Genomic DNA, 22,900 nt, shown 5'->3' on the forward strand with positions numbered 1-22,900 from the left:
ATAAGTGTCCATTATTCTTTCAGCAGCTGTCGGACACAACCTCATTCACAACACCTACAACCATGAATTTATTTCAGTTAATTGCTGTCGTATTCGTCCACATTTATACACATAGTTATAGTCAAGTTGAAATACTATCCATCAACTTTCTTCACAGCATGCTAGATATTCACGAATTCCAACACATCTAGTATTCTCTTATAAACCAAATATACTCGTCTGGTAGCAGTACCAATATAAACAAGTGTGCTCGTCGATTGTGTGAACTGCATCACTATGAAACTGTCAAAGGGGTGAGGAGATGTAGCTAGGTTTGGTGAGTAAACAATGAGTGGCATGGGATGGATTGTTGGGAGGCGGTGACACTGGGACAGGAATATATATCTCGCAAAAATGAGTATTGTCGAGTTAGTGGTGTTGGTGCAGTGAAGGCTTACTTCAGAATGTACTCCAAGAATGAAAGTGTCACAGGGGTAAAAGAAAATGAGCGTGTGAGACAAGGAAGTGACTGGGATGAGCTAACAGGTAGGGAGTGGAGGGTGGACCAAGATAATATGAATACATCCTGCGACAATGGGAGTTGTGGTATTAGTTAACCCTATCTGTCCGGTTACCTGTATTACTGATATATCCCTGCTACCTCCAGCCGATTATATTCAAGTGTGGGAAGGCTTCATGCAATCAGTGCGTAAATGAAAGCTATATCTAAACTCTTCGTTTAGAAAACCTTGAAAAGAGGCGAATAAAATTGTTTGGAGATAACAAGAATGACGTGGAAAATACGTCACTGGCCTGAAGAGCTCGTCCAGTAAAAGTCTGTTTCAAAGTTCCTTTGACATCAACAGTAACAAGATAAAGCTATATTGCTTTCATATACCTGGCGTTTTTCGGCGAAGGTAAACAATATGCCCTCGGGCTAAAGGAGTTGAGAGCTAAAAGAAGCAATGTTGGGGTGACGGAGGAAAGAATAGACATCAAAGGAAAACACAAACGGATAAGATGAAGGAGGCGAAAGCAAAGAGTGGGGGAAGCAAAAAGACAAAGGGAGAGGGAGAGTAATCAAATGTGAGCAACAAATCAAAGGAAAATGGTACTAATCTAAAGGTATAAAATCATTGCAAAAACATTAATAATATATGTGTTTACGTTTGCAATAATATTTTTACAAAAAGTTCACACACACACACACACACACACACACACACACACACACACACACATACACACACACACACACATGTGGCTTTGGTTTCACCTGAGCCACATCAGGATTCTCTCACCGTTGTATTTCTCGCCTCTGAGGCAAAACCTGTGGTGGTTGGATCTGTGGTGATTTCCAGGCGCAGTGCCATAGCTCCTTCCCTGAGGCATGTGTCTTGTATGGGTGATTTGTAATCCTTTCACGCCTTGAGGGAAAAACCACAGTAGTTAGCCAATAAACAAAAAAAGGTCCAGCTGTTCATCGCAGGACTTCCCTTTAGCATTTGATTATTTTGTCATTAGAGAGGGAAGTAAGTATTTCTGTTATTTTTGCAGTTTCGCATTTAAAAAAAAAATATATCATCATCCCTCCAGCTGCAAATCCCAACTGAGAAATGAAGAGTTGCCATAACTCTTACCCTGAGCCATGTGTCTTGTGTGTGTTGGGGGGGGGAAGGAGGATATTTCTTCTCGTTTTTCGCATTAAAAAAAGATAAACAGATAACCCCACTTTCGACGCATTATCGTCATCATGATCATGATCATCATCATTGTCGTCGTCATTGTCATCATTGCTTATTTATGGCCAACTGTAGATTAGGATTAATGATTAAAAAAAAAAAAAAAAAAAAAAAAAGGGAAGATAAGAGGTGTTTGTCAAAAAACGGAGTAGACTGTATTTGTACCCGATCATTTCACAGAGAGAGCTAATACCATACCGTGATTAACAAACACATAAATAGCTTAATAAACAAACAGCACTCACAGTGCAACACTCACTTCCTACAGTTTGTCTGCGGGTCGAACATTTGAAACTTCCCTGTGACCTTGAAGTTCGACGAATTGTTGCCAAATCCGAAATACATCATCTTTGTCCGACAGTCAGTCCTTCTTGCAAATTCGGTCATAATGTAATAAAAAGGATTAAACAAATCACACCCTGAGACCTTTACCTTGGCATTATTGTTCTCCGCGTTTAATTTCTTCATTCCTGCCTGATCTATAAGCCTTCCAGTGAATCTAGTTCAAATCGATTTTTTTTTTTTTTTTTTGAGTGACTGGACAGAAATCTCGATCTTCCCTGTTTCCTTAACCTTTGGCTGATATTTCTCAAAGCCGGATCACTTCAACCTATTCTTTTCTTCAGCAACATTGATTTATATCTAATATAGCCTGTTTACGTTGATCGTGCCCTGTGAATCTGACTACTGGCTTGCTGTTTCCAGAAACAGCAGGCAGGCCCCTTGGAGAGCTCTCAACATTTTCACAAAGCCTAGTCGAAATCTGATCAAAACTGATTGTTGTTTTATTCAAACACACACACACACACACACACACACACACACACACACACACACACACACACACACACACACACACACACACACACACACACACACACACACACACACACACACATAACCAAGAAAAATAATACCTTGCTTTGTGCATGAGATGTGTGGATGTAATAAATAAAAGAAGAAACTGGTGTCATTAAATAATACAACTGTGGTTAATACTTTCAGTAATTTCTAAACTATTACATGGTGAGGGAAGGAAAGGGATGGTATATTGATTTATATCTCATCTCTGCCAACAAATAATTATCTTCATCATTATCATCTTCAGTACCATGATTAAAATTATCATCCCATTTCGAATTTCCACTCACAAAAAATACGAGTACAACAACAACTCTTGCCCTGAGGCGTGTCTTGTGTGTAAAATGGAGAGGCTGAAGGCTGTTCGTACAGCCTCACCCCAAGGGAACCGATGAGTAAGTAGTGAACTTAATTACAGTGGGAGAGAAGACATGATCCAGCTTTGTACAGATGTTAGTTAACAGAATCCCTGGAAAACGATGATGTCTTTGTGTGTGCGTGTGTGTGTGTGTGTGTGTGTGTGTGTGTGTGTGTGTGTTCTGCCGTCAGAATGTTTCATAGCAAAAACACTGCTATAACTCTTACTCTGAGGCGTATAGTTTGCGAGATGGTAGAGGGCTGATTTGTATCTCCTTCGTACCGAAAATAATATAGTGTATATAGTAACAATTTTATCAGTGGAGAAAGAGAGAGAGAGAGAGAGAGAGAGAGAGAGAGAGAGAGAGAGAGAGAGAGAGAGAGACAGACAGACAGACAGACAGACAGACAGACAGACAGAGACAGAGAGACAGAGACAGACAGACAGACAGACAGACAGACAGACAGAGACAGAGAGAGGTGAATCAGAAGTGTTAGAGGTGGTGCCGGAAGAGCGGAAAATGAAGGTTTGGACCAGTTAACGCTACAAGTAGCCTAAGAGGGATTTCATTTTTGGCCGGTAACGAGAATTGGTTCAGGAATGGGTGAGTGAGGGAGAAAGGAAGGTGGAGGAGGGAATTGGCAGAGGGCACTGGGATTGTGAATTATGGAGGAGATTGATACTATATCGTACAGTAGATAAATATACATTATAACCTTATTAGCTTCTCGAACGATACACTACTGGAGTGAAGCATTTGGATGTATGTATGTGGTCGCCTATAAAAAATGTGGCACTCGGCTGAAAGGCATCTATTTATTATGAGAAATAAAGCAAGTGTTAATATATATATATATATATATATATATATATATATATATATATATATATATATATATATATATATATATATCCCACGTTGAGTACACTGCTTCCCGTCCGATCAGCGAAGTTAAGCAACTTTGGGTCTGGTTAGTACTTGGATGGGTGACCGCCTGGGAACACCAGATGCTGTTGGCATAACGTTCTCCCTACGTGTCAAGTGGGGTTGGTGGAGGATTAGTGCCCCTCTCTGTAAAACAATTAACTCTAAGCTCTTGGTCACCCCGTCTGGGATACATGGCGTTTGGCAATGAATATATATATATATATATATATATATATATATATATATATATATATATATATATATATCTTCATCCATCATCCAATCCTATATTGTCCCATGAGGAGCATAGGAGCCTGGGGCTAGGCAGTTGGTCTCGACATTTAAGATGAGAGTGACCAGCCTCACTCATCCCTGAGTGGCATTACATGAGCAATAACCCCAACCACCCCTTGGATATATACCTTCACATGCTCAATCCGACTGGAGCGCAATAATTACCCACTAAACCAGGTGCCAAAATTTGGCTATATGGTTACCACCCAGCGTAGTAAATGGTTTCCTGGTGTACAGGAAACCATTTGGCTTTTTACTCAGTGTGGAGTCACCCACAGGCAGAAGGAAAAGGAATGAATGAAGGAAAGAAAGACAGAAGAGGGAGTGTAAAGTCACCCGTATGCAGAAGGACAAGGAAAGAATGAAGGAAAGAGAGACAGAAGAGGATGGAAGGAAAGAAGGAGAATGATTTTGTGGAGGTTGGGTAGACAGTAAGGAGGGGATGGTCTATATAAATCTGGTGGACAAATATGAATGGAAATCGTTCGAGAAAAGTAACGAAACTAATAAAATGAAAAGAAGGATGTAGAAGATTTTAGAGACAGGGGATGGCTAGGAGGAAAGATTGGAGTTAGAGAAAATGGGAAGAAAAAAGAAACGAGTTAGAGACGTAAAACGAACTGATTAAATAATTGTGACCTAAGAAAAAATAGTGGTATACTTTTGAGGCAGAAGGCTTTAGTGATGAAGAGTTAAGGTGTTGCACATTTTCGCTGGAAATTTTGATGGCAGCTCTCCTAACTTTGTGTTTTCCTTATTTTTGCTTTCTGAATCCTACACACCTCTTTTATGTTTGTGAGAATAGTCATGTCGATGATGGTGGTGATAACAGTGATGGTAGTGGTAGTGGTGGAGAGGGACACCTTCATACAGCGGCATCTGTATAACCACACAGCTCAACTGAATGGTTAGACAAGCGTTTCTAAGCTACTTCCCTAGTCTTTGAAAAGAGGATGGAGGATTGCAGGAGAAAGACAATTTTATCCAGGTGCCTAGCCTACTGGGTTCACGGTGCAGATATTCCTGGAGCCATAACAACATGATGATGATAAGAAGGAGGAGAGGGAGGATAAAATGTCAACATAGGTGGGCATATTTGTGCGCCTGCCACCACTTGACAAAATATGAGGAGGGAAATGGGCTTTCTTTGCCTGAATGTGTGAAGGCTTAGATTTTACGCCTATAAAATGCACAAGTCATTAAGACAGGGAATCTATATTCGCTAAGTCAGTCTTCCCCTACAACACGACAACACTAATAGTTTAACAGCCAGCTTTACAACTGTACTTGTGGGGTGAATTAGGTCTACGGGTGATAGTCCAAGGCCGGCAGCCTGACCAACGCGGGAATTGAACCTGGTTTCCTCTAGATGCAAGCTTAATGTTCTAACCAATGCACCACCGGTTCAGTCGCTCCTGCTTCCCCTCAGCAGCTACCGAACATTCTTCCCCGTCTTTGAATGTTAAGTAATAGCAGCAGCAGCAGCAGCAGCAGTAGCAACAGCAGCAGCAGCAGCAGTAGTAGTAGTAGTAGTAGTAGTAGTGGTGGTGGTGGTGGTGGTAGACCCTGGTATGTCTGGTCAAGCAGACCCGTTACCCGCAGGCACACAACCACCTTTGCAGGGCCATCTCATGCAGTGAATCGATGTTCCCTTGCTGTGTAAAGGGATTCGCCACAGCAAGGCACGGGGAAAAGTTTAGATTTGGTTCCCGGATGGATGCCGCATTTGCGTCTACACCCAGTTAAAAGGGAACCAAAGTAGGCTCTACTTCATCCCATTATTTGGTTATATGGTTAGCACCTAACGTTGTAAATGCCTTCCTGTATTAAAAGAAACCATTAGGCTTGTCACTCAATGTAGAGTCAATTAAAGGCAGCACAACAATGGATGTTTTATGTCCTTTCATGGTGACTGAAAAATGATGATATACAGATTGACACACACAATTACATCCAGTGCAACACTTCCACTGTTATATGCACTGTTCTCGCTACAGAAAGCTCAACCCGATACGTATCGTGGCCAACATTGGAAAAGTTTATTCTGTCTATCTGTGGCTTTCAGCTGATAGGTTCGGTGTTGCAGTGCATTGACTGAATAGCTGTATTAAGCTGGGTTAAGATGCTCTGACTCTCCAAAGGACTCTCCATCCACCTCTTCTCTTCATCTATCTATCTATTGCCAGACGCCTCAATCCCGTCTGGGGTGGCCACAAACAAATTGCCTCCAAGTCGCCCTGTCCCCCGCCATTTCACTCCCCTGCTCCCAACTCACACCCCCCTCTCTCATATACTTCTCCACCCCATCTCTCCATCTCATCCTCGGCCTCCCCCTCCCTCTTTCCCCCTCCACCTCACTCACATACACTCTCTTCGTCAGTCTTTCACCCTCCATCCTCTCCACATGGCCAAACCACCTCAGTGTGTTCCTCATAACGCTTCCTATCACATCCACATCAACACCACAACGCTCCTTTATATCCTCATTCGTCAGCCTGTCTCTCCACGTGACTCCACAGGCTCCTCTTAAATAACTCATTTCCACTGCTCTCACTCTTGACTTGTGTCCTTCCAACAACGTCCAAGCCTCACTTCCGTACGTTAGAGTTGGTATCACAATACTGTCATGTAGTAACTTTTTCACTTCCATGCTCACTTCCCTGTTTCTTATCACTGCTTTCAAAGAACCAGCAACCTTTCTTCCCTGCTGTACCCTTTCAAGCACTTCACCCTCCAAACCTCCATCCTTACTCATCACACTACCCAAGTACTTAAACGTACTCACATTTTCCAATTCCTCACCATCCAACCTCGCTGTACATTCACTGACTTCACCTCTCTCAAAGACCATCACTTTACTCTTCCCTACATTCACCTTTAGATTCCGTTTCTTACACACTCTCTCAAACTCATCCACCAAGTCTTGCAGCTCCCCTTCGTCTTCACTCAACAACACAGTATCATCTGCAAACAACAGTACAGGGAGTTTCCAAACACTATCCTCTCTCACCAGGGCCACTCCAACATCCACTACTCTACCTTGTACCTCTTTTATTACCCCATCCATGTACAGATTGAACAACCATGGAGACATGACACATCCCTGCTTCAACCCAACTTTCAAAGAGAAAAATTCACTTAGTTCACCATCCACACGCACTGCAGCCTTCGCACCATCGTACATACTCTTCACAGCATTCAACAACTTCCCATCTACTCCATATATTCTTAACACTTTCCACAATCCTAGTCTATCCACCCTGTCATATGCTTTCTCCAAATCCATGAAAGCCGCATACAACTTCTTTCCCTTCTCTAGAAACTTTTCCACTAAAGATCTGAGAATGAATATCTGATCTACACAACCTCTTCCCTTCCTAAAGCCTCCCTGTTCTTCTCCAACTAATTTCTCTGTTCTTTCTCTAACTCTGTCAATAAGTATCCTACCATACACTTTTCCTATTATACTAAGAAGACAAATGCCCCTATGATTACCACACACTTCTTTTTCCCCTTTTCCTTTGTACAAGGGAATAATTATACCTGACTTCCAATCCTCCGGGACTCTACCTTCCTCCCAGGCCAATCTGCACATCTTCCACATCCATTCTACTACTATCTCTCCCCCATGCTTCAGCATTTCACCACACACTCCATCAATTCCTGGGGCTTTCCCTGATTTAACTTTCTTCATTGCTTCCACAACTTCTATCCTACTGATTTCTTCCTGTCTTCTCACCTCCCTCCTTCTCCCAGCCATTCCCCAGCCACTTATACTCGCATTACTTCCATCCTCCACGTTCAACAATTCCTTAAAGTGTTCTCTCCATCTGCTCACTTTTTCTCCCTTCTCCACTAGTAATCTACCATTTCTATCTTTCACTCCCCTGCTAACTTCACTTCCACCCTGTCTTACTCTTTTCACCTCTCTCCAGAACATTTTCTTACAGTCCCTCCACTTTACACTCAAATTCCTTCCAAATTCCTCATCCGCTCTCTTCTTACTCTCTCTTACTAATCTTTTCACCTCTCTCTTTCTTTCTACATATAACTCTCTCTTCCGCCTCTCAACTTCTTCCACGCCCCTATTTCTCATCCATTCATTGTATGCTTTCTTCTTTTGTGCCACAGCCCGTTTCACCTCTTCAGTCCACCACGCTGTTCCTTGCACCCCCCTCCGTCTTCTCTTCCTTCCACACACCACATCACATGCTGCACATATTTCTTCTGTAAATATTCTACACACATCTTCCACGTCCCCCATCTGCTCCAATTCATATTTGCCCAATCGTTCCTCCACTTCTCTCTTATACTCTGCCTTTCTCTCATCCTCTTGTAACCTTTCCACTCTCCTTGCAACTACTCCTTCCTCTCGTCTTTCCCTTCTTCTATTCCTCCACCTTATTTGAACTTTAATTCTGGCCACCACCAAGTAGTGGTCAGAAAGTCCACTCCCCCAACCTCTATAAACTCTTGCATCCAATATACATCTTCGCATCCTTTCATCCACACACACATAGTCAATCATTGCCTTCCTTTCACTCAGTTCACCACCCACCCTTCTCATCACTCGCCATGTATACCTGTGGATCATTTTATGCCTGAAGAGGGTATTGGCTATCACCAACCCCCTCCCAGCACAAATGTCCACTAACGCACTCCCATTCTCATCTACCTCAGCAGGCACACCCCACTCACCAACTATTCCATCCACCTTCACATTCCCAACTTTATCATTCATATCACCAATCAAAAACACTCTCTCATTCCTTCCAAACTTTTCCATGCACACTTCTACATTTGTCCAGAACTCTTCTGTCACTCTTCTAGCACGATCTTGCGTTGGCGCATACACACACACAATCGCCCACATTTGTATTCCAACTTTCAACTTTACCCACACAATCCTTGATCCAACTGATCCATACTGTCTTATGCTCCTCTTCCATCTTTTACTCACAACTATACATACTCCTTCCTTTGCCCTCTCATTCTCACCTACTCCTGCACATATACCCCATCCATACTCCCATTCTCTCACACTTTCTCCTCTCCATTTTGTTTCAGTTATTCCACATACATCCACTTTCGCATCCTCAAGCACCTGGACAATCTCTCTCTCTTTCACCTCATCATTTGCTCCCCTTACATTCCAAGTTCCAATTGCAATGTCCTTTGTCCGGTCCTTGGTCGTCAACGTTTGGTCAGTCCTTGTCCGAGGCTTCTTGCTTGTTTTTTTAGTTAGTTGTTTTCCGGGGAGGGGCACTAACCCTCCGCCAACCCTTTTAGTCGCCTTTTACGACAAGCAGGGATACTGGGGGAGTATTCTTGAAAAACCCCCCTACCCCCTTCTCTTCATATTGTGGTAAAAACAAATTCCCCCCCCCCTCTCTCTCTCTCTCTCCATATCCCCACAATTCACCTCACCCTTTCTCCTTTCACCATCGTCTCTCGCTTCGCCCAGCCAATTACCACCCTCCTTCACCAAGCTCCTGCCTCACTCCTTCGTCACCCCACTTTCATTCCTTCAATTCTCCACTTCGTACCTGTAATTTGTTTCCCAGAGGATTTGTCTTCATTTGGATAACAGTGCACTCATCTACCTCACTCATGTCCTCTAACATCAGCCTCTTATCTCACGGTCTTAGTTTTACGTGTTTAAGGGGCTTACCAGCACCTCTTCCAGTTATTTATCTTGCTTATTGCAAGTTATTCTCAAGTATATTTCTTATATGTACATTATCTCACTGTCATCCAACATACAACAGTATTTTAACGTGCCATATGCTGATATATACTGGCAAGGAATAAGTTCTGGTGGGTGTACTTTGCTGACAAGAACACGGCCGGTAATCTCATTGACATAATAAATTTTCAAGGACTTTTCACATACAGTACAATTTCTACGTCTATCTGTCTGTCTATTATCAGACACCTTAAGGGTAGCCATTTGTCCTTTGAGTTAGTTGTTTTATGGGAAAGGGCGCTAAACCCTCCTCCAGTCCACTTCTCGACACGTGGGGAACCATAACCAATCCTTCTTTGTCATATAGCCACCTGCAGCCAGACTCCCCAATTTCTCAAGGGGCGGCTGTTCGTCTCTAGAGTTATTTACTTCTCGGGGAGGAGCACCAACCCTCCGGCAACCCATCTGATGTCACGCAGGGATCCACAACCAATACTTCTTTGTTGTGCGTGGTTTTAAAGGAACACAGACCTTAGTAAAGAAGGTATTAAAACTGTTGCCAACTGCACACACGAGGCAATACAAGAGACCACCATCACCACCACCATAACCACTCCCGGGTTGGGATGGGCGAGTGGGTAGTGCGTGGCAGTGGTGTGTGCGGGAACAACGAACTGCTCGGTGTTGCGGCATCCTGCACCGCGGTGAGGTTGTGGGATACCTCAGGGAAATCCTTGCGGACACAGTGTGGATGCGGTTCCATTTTCTGCGGATGCAGTGGGGATGCGTTGTATTTTATCCTCTGTTGTAATGTGCAGAATTGGTTGAGTTAGTGTGAATTCAAAAGTGTGTTTCTCTCTCTCTCTCTCTCTCTCTCTCTCTCTCTCTCACACATACACACACACACACGCACACATACAAACGCAGAATGAGACGAGAAGGCAAAGTTGTAAATAATAAGCCGTACATTCCCAACGTCGTCGTTCTTGAAGATGTAACACTATGGACATAATAACAAGTCTTATAGGCCTTCCCAGTCAGTGTGTGGCAGGTGTTCACCTCAGGGCCATGATGCTGAACGCAGCACATCCGAGAATGTAGGTTGCTTTCACTGCAAGGATGTTGATTCCATTTCCTCTGGGAATTGCCCCAAGTGTAAGGAGGAGAAAGAGGTCTGCACAGTGAAGGCAACTGAAGGCATTTTCTATTACAGAGCTAGGAAAAAGACGAGGACGTTGCATGCAACTCCCACTCCGAATGGCAACACACTGCAGCGGTGATGTTCCTTCATGTTGATAGTAAATAATTTGCTTCAGCTTCTCAAACATTATTTGCAATAGTTACCAATGTGCGGTCCACATAGCTTTTGATGTATAGACGCAGTGTGTATCCATTTACACAACACGAACACTGAATAAAGAATGAAGATTACACTCTGTCCAACTTGCTTGCATTTTGCGTACCAGATTTTGCAATTTTGCAAAAAAAAAAAAGATATTTCAAAGGTAGTTTAAAAGAACAATCGACCACACATGTACGTTTCTCAATACAGTCAATCCGATACTAATAATGTCACCGTGTTCGTGCATCATACACCATAATAAAATTAATGTCTGCTGACAAACAGTCGCAAGTAATCGATAAAACCTACCAATATTGCATGAAAATTGAGCACCTTCTTCAAGACACAGATCACCCGATAAACCAAGGAAACGTAAATGGTGTGTGTCACTGCACGAGTTCCATGTTACCAGCGTTGGCACGATCACCACCAAACATGTAACAAGCCTGGAGAGAGAGAGAGAGAGAGAGAAAGAGAGAGAGAGAGAGAGGTGTAATGGATGGTGTAAGATGTGCTACACTTGTCACAGCCACTAAGAATCTGCCACAAGTGGCCTGTGTTGGTGCAGCGGACGTGGCTGGTGGCCATATGTTGGCAGTGTGTGACAGCATCACCTGGTGGGTCATTATCTTACCCTCCCTGGCCAGGACTAAGTGGCCATTAATTATACTGATGGACATAATGACGGGGTTAATGATGAGGTGTGTGGCCGGGTTGGGGGAGGGGAGGGTCTGGGAGCAGCAGTGGATTACGCAAGTAGTGTGTGTGTAATTATTTTCACCGGGTCGGTCAGGATCACTTGATGGTTGTGATCATCAGCCTTTACCCTCCTGGAAGGGAGCTGAGAGCTCATACAGTCCGATCTAAGGGCAAGGCTGTGACCTTCACACACGCACACACCCGTCCCCTTGCTCAAGGGGGACAGTAACCACCCACTTCGTCAGTGAAACTTTTCGCAACCTGAGTGAGGCGCGAACTCCCGTCCACCAGTTGGCAAGCGGGAACGTTACCACTGCACCAGCGAGCGTGTGTGTGTGTGTGTGTGTGTGTGTGTGTGTGTGTGTGTGTGTGTGTGTTAAAGTAACACACAGAAATGAGCTTTGTAAGTGTTCAAACAGTATTGTAACGATTATTTATTTTTTATTTGAATTGGCTACTTCAAGGAGAACTGTAGGGTGCGTTCCATTAAAACTTCAACATATTTTATAAAGTCATAATTTACTCACGTCAGTGTTATTCAGCAGTCCAAACAAACTTAGTTATCACACATGCTGTGTCGCTGACGTAGGTATTTATAGCAAGAGACGCTTATCATAAACCCCTCAGTTAACATAACATATCTGTATTTTAATCGAGTTTATTTACTGGAAGACACACCACTCATTGTGAAATGGTTAGACTCTCCATTACAGCTATCCGTACCAATATTTACTTCGCCTGGACGGAGTCAGACGAGGTATTGTTTTTGGTCGAGTTTGTTTCTTTCTGTATTTGTTTGTCAACAGCATTAAGGAAAAATGGTTGAATGACATTTCATGAAACTTGCAGGGAATTTGGGCCTGGTCCCCAAAGAAAGTGGTTAATTTTCGGAGGTAATCGAGTGACCCTGAGATGTCCAAGTCAAAGTCAAGGATTTTAATAAGGCTATAACTTGAAAACGGTTGAAGATAGAGATATTTACTATTAGGATTATGCAGGAATTCATAATATGGGCTTTCATTTGGCACCAAGATCTTTGGCCTTGAATGACCTTGAAAGGTAAAACTCAAGGTCACGAATATTCAGGGATTATAACCCGAAACTCGTTGACGATAGAGATGCTGTGTTTACTTTTACTAAGACATAGGAAGTTTCATATGGGTTTTCATTAGACAGCATGGCCTTTGACCTTGGGTGACTTTGAAAGGTCAAACGCAAGATCGCGGATTTTCAGAGGGCGTAAATTGAAAACATCTGCGCCATTACCTAAGACTTTAACTGTGTGCTTACACTAAATGGCAGAAACGACATAACAGCAACAAAGTAACTGCTGTCGAGCGAGGTTTGTTGTGCCTGGCACCACTTGTTATTGATGTTACTCTCAAGTGGTATTATTTTGCTTTGTCCAAACTTCATGAAGGGATGGTGTTTAGGAGCGAACCACACGCGTTTACAACACTTGTTATATTTCTAGGCAGGAGGGTATTAAAGAATGAACAAGGACTTACACCATATACAGTACATAGTTGGGCAAGATTCTGGTTGAGATGATATTGAGAATCGCATAAGGATGTACATCACAAATGGTACAGCTTTGAGTAAGCTTCCAGTAGGGATAGCATTAAGGAATGTATTAAGGACCTACACCACACACACACAGTATAGAGTCATTATCAGTTGAAGACCCTGACAGTGAGGGAGAGAAGGCAACAGGAATAAACATATATAGCCGTGGTAGATGAATGTAGACTTGGCATGACATGGGTGAACAGGAGAGAGAGAGAGAGAGAGAGAGAGAGAGAGAGAGATTACTTTAAGAGTACAGCATGTAAGGGTTGAAGAATTACACAGTCTAGATAAATGTCGAATTAAAAAGCAAAGACAACATCTATCTATCTATCTATATACCTAGGCTGCTTCCCCCAAGGAAAGGGAGGTAGCCGAGACAGGATGACACACTCCCCATTTACTCATCCATTCAAAACACATTCATTCGTATCATAGCCCCAAAGAGGAGAAGGGACATAACCTCACTACACCACACCGCACAAGGGTCAACTGTGCAGTGCAATCAGTGACATCCGCAGTAGGGCCCGACTGCAGAGCTGGTTTACCCCTGCCACATCATAATAGACTCATCCGCTTACCCACACCAGACCTGACTAGCTGATCAGACCAAATGCGGGAGAATATCCCCTCAGGGCTGCATCATCATTTATTCATTCACAATTTCTCTCCATTTATTTCTGTCATGCACAGCCACTCTTCCTTGCTCAACAGACATCTCCCTCACATCCAGCGTTCTTTTCACACTGTTCATCCATCCTATATGTGGTCTCCCTCTCAGCCTTACACCTTTCACATCAGATCTAGTTATCTTTTTCACCAATCGCTCATTATCCATTCTCTCCATGTGCCCAAACCATCGCAACACCCTCTGCTCAACTCTACCAGCCATCTCCCGAACAACTCCAGTTCTCCTTCACACTTCATCATTTTGCACTCGATCCATACGCGTCACTCCGCACGTACTCCTCAGACACCTCATCTCCATTACATTCAAACATTTCCTCTCTGCTACACCCATATTCCATGTTTCAGCCCCATATAACGCAGTTGGTACCACAGTACCCTCATACAGCCTTCTCTTTACATCCACTCTAAGCGAACGACATCTAAACACTTTTTTCATTCCTCCCAGCACCTTACCTACTTCATTCATTCTAAACTTCACTTCTGCATCTATTCTTCCATCCACAGCAACATGTGACCCCAAATAATTAAAACACTCTACCTCCTCAAGCAACTCACCATTCAAAACTATATTCATCCCCCTACCATCTACCAACCTCGTACACTTCATCACTTTACTCTTATTCTCATTTACTTTCAATTTCCTCCTTTCACACACCCTTCCAAACTCCTCTACCAAATGTCTCAATCTCTCCTCTGAATCAGCCACCAGTGCAGTATCATCTGCAAACAGCAGCTGCTTCAGATTCCACTCTCCACCATCAACATTCATCAGACTCAGACCTCCACCTATAACTCTTGCATTCACCTTCCTTACAACACCATCCATATAAATATTAAACAACCAAGGGGACATCACACATCCCTGTCGCAGCCCCACTCTCACGGGAAACCAATCACTCACAGCATTTCTCACTCTTACACACGCTCTACTATTTACATAAAAACCTTTCACCCCTTTTAGTATCCTACCATTAAGTCCATACAAACTTAAAACAGTCCACAAAGCCTCCCTATTAATTCCATCATACGCTTTCTCTAAATCCATGAATGCCCAAAACACATCATTGCCTTTCGCTAAATACTTTCCACACACTTGTCTCACAGCGAACACCTGATCCTCGCATCCCCTCCCTCTCATAAAGCCACACTGCTCATCATCAGTCACTCCCTCTGTACCCTCTCTAACTCTCATACTTAACACTCTACCATACACCTTACCTACAACACTCAACAGACTTATACCCCTAAAGCTAGTACATTCATACTTATCACCCTTGTCTTTATACAGTGGGACCACACAAGCACTTGCCCAGTCAACTGTCACCATACCTTTCACAAAGCACACATTCAACAATCTTACTCACCAGTCAACAATAGTCACTCCACCACCCTTCAGGCATTCCACAGCACACCCATCCATACCTGCAGCTTTCCCTGTTTTCATCTCCTTTACTGCCTTCTCCACTTCCTCCTTCGTGATCAAATAATCATTCAAGTCTCCCAACACATTTATTCCTTGCTCTCTTCCATCCGCCACAGTCTCAGCCACCCTTTCCTCCTCTACAATTACCAATCTTTCAAAATACTTTGCCCATCTCTTTCTTACTACATCCATCTCAATTAACATCCTTCCATTCTCTGCTTTTACTCGCTCTTCCTTCCCAGACTCTTCCTTTCGCACCCTTTTTACCTCCTTCCAGAACATTTTCTTATTCTGTTGAAAATTCTCAGTCAGCCACCTACCCCACCTCTCAACTGCTGCCACTTTAGCATAACGCGCAGCCCTTCTCGCCCTATTCCTCTTTTCCTTATACCTCTCATATGACACCTCATCCTTCCTCTGTAGCCACACTTCATATGCACGTCCCTTCTCAGCCATAGCCATACTTACTTCCTCGCACCATCATTCACTTCCTTTCCTTACACCACCACCAACACGTCTCACACCACACACCTCTTCTGCATGCCCCACTACAGCACTCTTAAACAACTGCCATTCCTCCTCCACACTGCCATTTTCCTGATCTTTCACTGCATTCCACTCATCTTTCAATTTCTCCTTATACTCTATCATTTTCTCTCTTTTATCTAACTCACTCACTTTCAAAACCTCCCTGCCACACCTAATCTTCCTAGCTCTCACCCATCTCTTACCTACTCTTAACTTTCCCTCCACCAGGTAGTGGTCAGACATACCTCCACCCTCCCCTCTCAGAACTCTCACATCCAACAATCTTCCTATTATATTCCTAGACACAACCACATAGTCCATCAATGCTTTATCCACAACCATTCCACCCTCCTGTCTCACCCAAGTATACTTATAAATATCTTTCTTCTCGAACAGCGTACTTCCAATCGCCATCTCTCGCTCAACACACATCCCTATCATTCGTTCCCCATTTTCATTTCTTCCAGGCACGCCATGCATACCAACTACACCTTCAGCTGCTACATTTCCCACTCGAGCATTCAGATCTCCCATCATTACCACATTCACATTCGCTCCAAAACTCTCAAGACACTCATCAACATCATTCCAGAAAGACTCCCTCTCTTCTTCATCCCTTTCACTACCAGGCCCATATGCACTCACAACACCCACAACTCACGTTCAAATTTCACTTTCACCCACATCAGTGTCGAGGACACCTCCTTCCATTCAATCACACACTGCTGTACTTCCGGACTCACTAACAAGGCCACACCTTCTCTTGCCCTTCCTCTATCAACACCTGACAATCTTCCATTCACACTTCCAAACATAGATTCCCCCTTCCCTTTCATCTTCGTTTCACTCAAAGCTAACACATCCAACTTTCTTCTCACAAACATTCTCCCAGTCTTATCCCTTTTAGCCTCAATCGTACTACATCCACGCACATTCATAGACCCAATCTTCAGGGTACGGGGATAACTCAATCTCCCATCCCTTTCTCTGGTCTGTTTCTTTTTAGGAACTGTAAAACAGAGGAAGGGGTCCCTAGTCCCCTCACCCCGCCCCTTTTAGTCGCCTTTTACGACACGCAGGGAATACGGTTGCAGTATTCTTTCTAACACAACCTGGCCGCAGAGTCGTAGTACCACCCCATAGTGCGGCCAGATTGTGTTCCCCCCGCCACAGGGGGAAAACATGACCGGTGGAAAAACATATTAATATGTCTATCCACGTGTGTACCTTCTTATCTATCTGTCCTCGAAAAAATCACCCCAGGTCACGCAGCCCTCTACCAGCAGGCTACCCTCCCTGAAACTCACACTACCCTCACTTATATATATACCTCTCCACCCAGTTCTTCCACTTCATCTCTGGTCTCTCCTCGTTTTCTCCATCTACGGCTTCCTAGCCGATCTTTCATTCTCTGGTTTCTCCACATGGCTAAATCACCTCAGAGTACAATTAACACTGTGTAGCGCATCCACATCAACACTATGATGCAAAATAATGCAAAGAAAAAAAAAAAAAGCCTGCGAAACCGACCTAATGGGAAACTAATGAAGTATTTGGAGGGGAGACAGTGTCGTATTCCAGCTAATGTTTCGTCACTCTTGTTCCTTAGTGATATTATATATATATATATATATATATATATATATATATATATATATATATATATATATATATATATATATATATAATATCACTAAGGAACAGGAGTGACGAAACATTAGCTGGAATACGACACTGTCTCCCCTCCAAATACTTCATTAGTTTCCCATTATATATATATATATATATATATATATATATATATATATATATATATATATATATATATATATATATATATATATGTATATATATATATATTATCAAATGGGTTGGATTCTGGAGTGCTTAACACAGAATCCTATACATGTAAGGATATTACTGTCCAGGGCGGGATTCTCAAACATAGTTTAGATCGATACCCGGCAATAACTTCCATTTATTTTTGCAGGAGGAGGAACTAGATAGGCTACTGTAAAAAATTCTGCACTCCTCCTTGCTCGTTCAACGGAAAACAGATAACTTACCATAATTTTCCTTTTGTAACCAATACTGTCTCTCATAGTTAGGGAAACAATAGAGACGAGAAGACTCTTTACCTCCCTTTGTTGTCCTTCCTGCCAAGACCAATCATAGGTACAAGAAGGAATTATTCGAAGTTCTGTTTGTGAATTTGGCGTCAGAATTTTGCCGGCTAAGTTTACTGAGGCCAGTCCAGGTGACTGACTCTGGCCAAAATAATAAACAATGTTCACTGGAGCAGACGCTGGTGCAGTTGTTTGCACATCCGGCTGACAAATGAATGAATTCGTGTTCTATAGTTAGACCAAAAGGTCTTTTGGGCGAGAGTATAATTATCACACAGCTTGCCGTGTCAGATAAGTCACATTATCATTCATCAAACCTGCAAGCATTGGAAATCAGGTTAGACAGAACATATACTGAACACATATATTTATTATAAATGATGACACTTTAAAAAATAGATTTATTCAGTCTTGGTGGGTGAAACCTGGCGGTGAGTGGGATTAGTAGAGACCGGTTTACTGTGAGATTTTTTCTATGTGGTAACTGGAATAAGGTACAGAATGAGTAGTCATACTGTACATATACTGTTTGTCTAACACTTCTTGTAACTTCATACATAAATAAACAATGCTAACTTTGCAGTGTCACTTGAACGTTAAAGTTAATTGTAAATAACTGTGTGTAAACGCATAAAACTGCAGAGAGCCGAGTGCAAGGGAACGTACTAAAGTCAGGAGAACAGAGCACAGAAAAATATTCCCGGGAATCTCCTAAGCCACAAGAATAAACTCCTCCACCTACCTCCTGCCGATCACCTCCTGACTATGCTGGTCGTCACATCCCACCTCCTTCACACTGCACCCCATCTCCTCCCACATCACATCCCGCCCCATCATCACCTGATACGAATGGAGGAGATAAAACTCACTGGAAAAGGTGTAAGAAAAAGTATAGTGAGCGATAGGGTCTGGCTGGGGTCCAGGGCCTTAAATGAGACAGACTGAGTCGCTGATTAAAGATTCCAGGGGAGAAGTGCCATCTTCTTTCCACGTCGTCTGATCTTCGCTCAACGTGACAACACTTTTTAAATCCTTTTACTTTGATATTAGGCAATATATTCATTATTATCAAACGATTTTGTTTCACATTCAAGAAAGACCTCTCAAACAGCAGCAATTAATCCTTTAAGGTATAGGCTCTTTTATATTACGAAGCACGTCATGGAAAGGCCATGTTCGTCTGTCTCTCACAAACTATTTAAAAAAAAAAAGCGATGCTTCACTCCTATAATCCTCAGCAACCTTAGCGAAACTTCATTTTAGGGCTCTAAAGTTCCCACATACATCCAATACTTTTATCCTCGTTTCACATGAATTCTATAAGGACAAATCCCATAACACTATGGACACTACTATAAAACCTCAGAGTTCAGGCGGTCCAACGGCGACGTTCAGTTGTCAGACGTTCCTGAGCATCAAGCATCCTTATTACGAAAAATCTCGACCGTCATTCTCGGCGACACCCAGTTCAGGAGTTTGAATGCCGCGACAGTCGCTAGATTGGGCGAGAATGCGCTGCATGAATGTTGACTGAGTGAGAATTTTGAATGTTTCTTCTGTTCATTAAACCAGACATTTCCCTAACCCATTCAAAACTATTATTTTTACGTAGGAAGTATGTATATATGTGGCAGAAGTGGTAAAAATGACGGTAGAAGTCATAAAAAAGAGACATTTACGAGCAACATACTGCAGTATAGGCTTAGCATGAATTATGATTTTTCTTCCTTTTGTTATTATTTGCATGAAAAAAAAAAAAAAATATTGAAGATATCTGGATTTGAATTTATACGAGCAAAGTGAAGGTACTATCACATACTTCTTAGACTACCATGATACGTTTCCTGCCAGCTCACCAATCAGGAACTATATAGCAGCATATCTAAATTATGTGCACTTTACTCATGTAGCAGTACATCCTATGTTCCCAAATTTACACAGCAAGATGCAAATACATAGTTATTATAGACTTATTCTTAGAATGGAGATTGCTTTACTTCTGTACAAAGTTGGTTGAATGGTGACATTCACTGCAGTACAAACACGTGAGGGGATACAGTAACACTCCTCCATTTTTTTCAGCAATTTCTTTCCACACCTGTGACCCAGCCACAACCAGCAGACCATGATGAATATATTGTAGGGTTGCCATACGTCAGGATTTTAGGTGTCAAAATTATCGTCAGGGAGGAATTTTAAAAATTCTCCAAAAGTCCGGAATTTCAGTTTCCATCACTTTTTTTTTTCGAAAGATTTAATATACCATTACGCTCCAATGACGAGACAGAAGAGAGATACCCTTCGTTGTTTTCGTCAGCTGTTAAGTGTTGCCAACTTGGCTGGTTTAGTGCTAGCAGCTAGCTGAAATGTCCTGCCTTCTCCTGTTGTTCACCCATGAGCTTTTTCTTATTCCTTCCGTAGTGCTGTTATAGCTATGAAATACATGGTTTCTGCACATAATTATTGGCTTAGTTATCATTTTTACACTGTAGCATTTGTTATTCTTTTGATCTTATCCTGCATCTAAGGTGCTTTACCACTTTTCAGTCATAAACTAGTCAGTTCTGTACTTTGCCTGTTTTCATTATATTGTACAAAGATTAAAGACTGTGATACAGTACAGCATTACTGGTATATATATACATATATATATATATATATATATATATATATATACACGGAGCCTCTGTGGTACAGTGGTAAAATGTGCGTTTGCATACACTGAAGAACGAGGGTTCACGCCCCGTCAGGGTAATAAACTTTGGGAGAGTTCTTCTGGCCACGTACTGCTTGGCGGACATAAGGGGTGCTGTGCTTGAACCAGTGTCGCATACTATAAAGTATGCTTGCATCCAGTCGGCTTGTTCGGGCCCATTGCACTTGGGTCAAAGACTACATCCAAAGCCACTACAACGCTACAATTACGCTTACAAACACTTCTCACCCTACATACAATCTCTACTAGACAGACTAAGCCACTTGGTAAAAGAGATACATTGGCTGTATCGTAGAAGTCGGGACGATACACCCTTCTTTCCTCATTACATTTGCCGTTTCCATTTCTGTGTATCTTTCTCCTCCTTCTGCCTTCTTTATCGCTTTACTTCTCTCTTTTGTTTTCTTTCTGCATTTCTCATTTTTCCATTCTTCTTCCTTTCTCTCCCTTTTCTCTCCTTTCTATAACAGCACGTCATGGTAATGTAAATGTTTTTTGGACGACGATATTTATATGGTTAATTATAATAACGATAATGATAAAGACGACGATAGTGATGGTGATGATGATGACGGTGTTGTAAAATGAGGCAATATTGATGAAAATTACTTTCCTTGATCTCACCTCTCACACCTCTTGCATCTTGTTTTACTGTAATGTAATACAAAATGCCAACAGTGAGGAAGTGGAAGAAGGAAAAGTGGAGAGGAATGGAAATAAGAGAGAAAAATGATAGGAAACGAGACATCCAGGGATAGAGGAAACTGGGAGAAGCAAATGAAAATGATAATGAATGAGTGATGGAAAGAAAAAGCAATAAAAACTGAGAACCCAAAGGAATATGAAAAGAGAGAAAATGAAATAAGGACGAACGGAAAAAAACAAAAAGAAAAAAAACGAAAGGAATAAAGAAAACATAAAACACATTAGTATAACAGCAAATATATAGACAGAGAAGGAACTAAAAAGGAAATGAGTAAAAACAAAAAGAAGCCTATACCTGTACTGGGTGGAACTCGAGACACCTTTGTTGGAATCTCAGGCCGCTCCGCCTTACATCACCTTGGCTCCCATTTCTCTTGTAGCTTTATCGCTGTGGTAAATTGAAGATAGAAAGGAGACCGGAAGAAGGGAAGAGAAAAAAGAAAGATAAGAGACAATACAAATGAAAAGAAAAAATACAAATATTTAAGATAAAAAAAGAATGGAAAGAATCGAAAGGTGGGGCCTGAAATAGAAAGACAGAGGATAAGGAGGAGAACAATGAAACGATCTGCGAAATGAACGTACACAATGGCAGCATGTTCTATTAATTGAGTACAGTAAGGCCTCATCTCTTGCAGGAGTTAGGTTACATGAACACCCAAGAGCGACGAACTTACACGAAGTAATGAAACCCTTAAAAAGGCCTCTCACAATGATAACTACGTAATTCATTCATTCATTCATTCATCATCCAATCCTGCGTTGCCCCTTGAGGAGCGTAGGAGCCCGAGGCTAGGCAGGTTGGTCCTGACATTTAAGATGAGTGACAAGCCTCACTCATCCCTGAGTGGCATTACGTGAGCAATAAACCCCAACCATCCCTTGGATATAAACCTTCACCGGCTCAGTCCGATTGAAGCGCCGTAATTACCCACTAAACCACCAGGCGTCAAAATTTGGTTGTATGGTTACCACCCTGCGTAGTAAATCGTTTCCTGGTGTGTAGGAAACCATTTGGCTTGTCACTCAGTGTAGAGTCACCCACAGGCAGAAGGAAGAGGAAAGAATGAAGGAAAGAAAGACAGAAGAGAGAATATAAAGTCACCCGTAGGCAGAAGGATGAGGAAAGAATGAAGGAAAGAATAACAGAAGAGGATGGAAGGAAAGAAGGATGGAGGAGAGGAAAGGGCAGACACCCGAGAGCAGCACTACATCGAAGTCTAGGCTACAGATATTTTGTAATGCCTCAAAACATTA

General features: G+C 42.3%; 1 pseudogene; it reads left to right on the forward strand.

Moving 5' to 3' along the window:
• Window positions 1-3,841: 3,841 nt before the first annotated feature.
• Window positions 3,842-3,960, forward strand: LOC145417218 (5S ribosomal RNA; annotated as a pseudogene).
• Window positions 3,961-22,900: the final 18,940 nt, after the last annotated feature.

Source organism: Coenobita brevimanus, chromosome 109 (assembly GCF_032717465.1).
Source record: "Coenobita brevimanus isolate Jiangsu-jjx chromosome 109, ASM3271746v2, whole genome shotgun sequence".
NCBI classification, from domain to species: domain Eukaryota; kingdom Metazoa; phylum Arthropoda; class Malacostraca; order Decapoda; family Coenobitidae; genus Coenobita; species Coenobita brevimanus.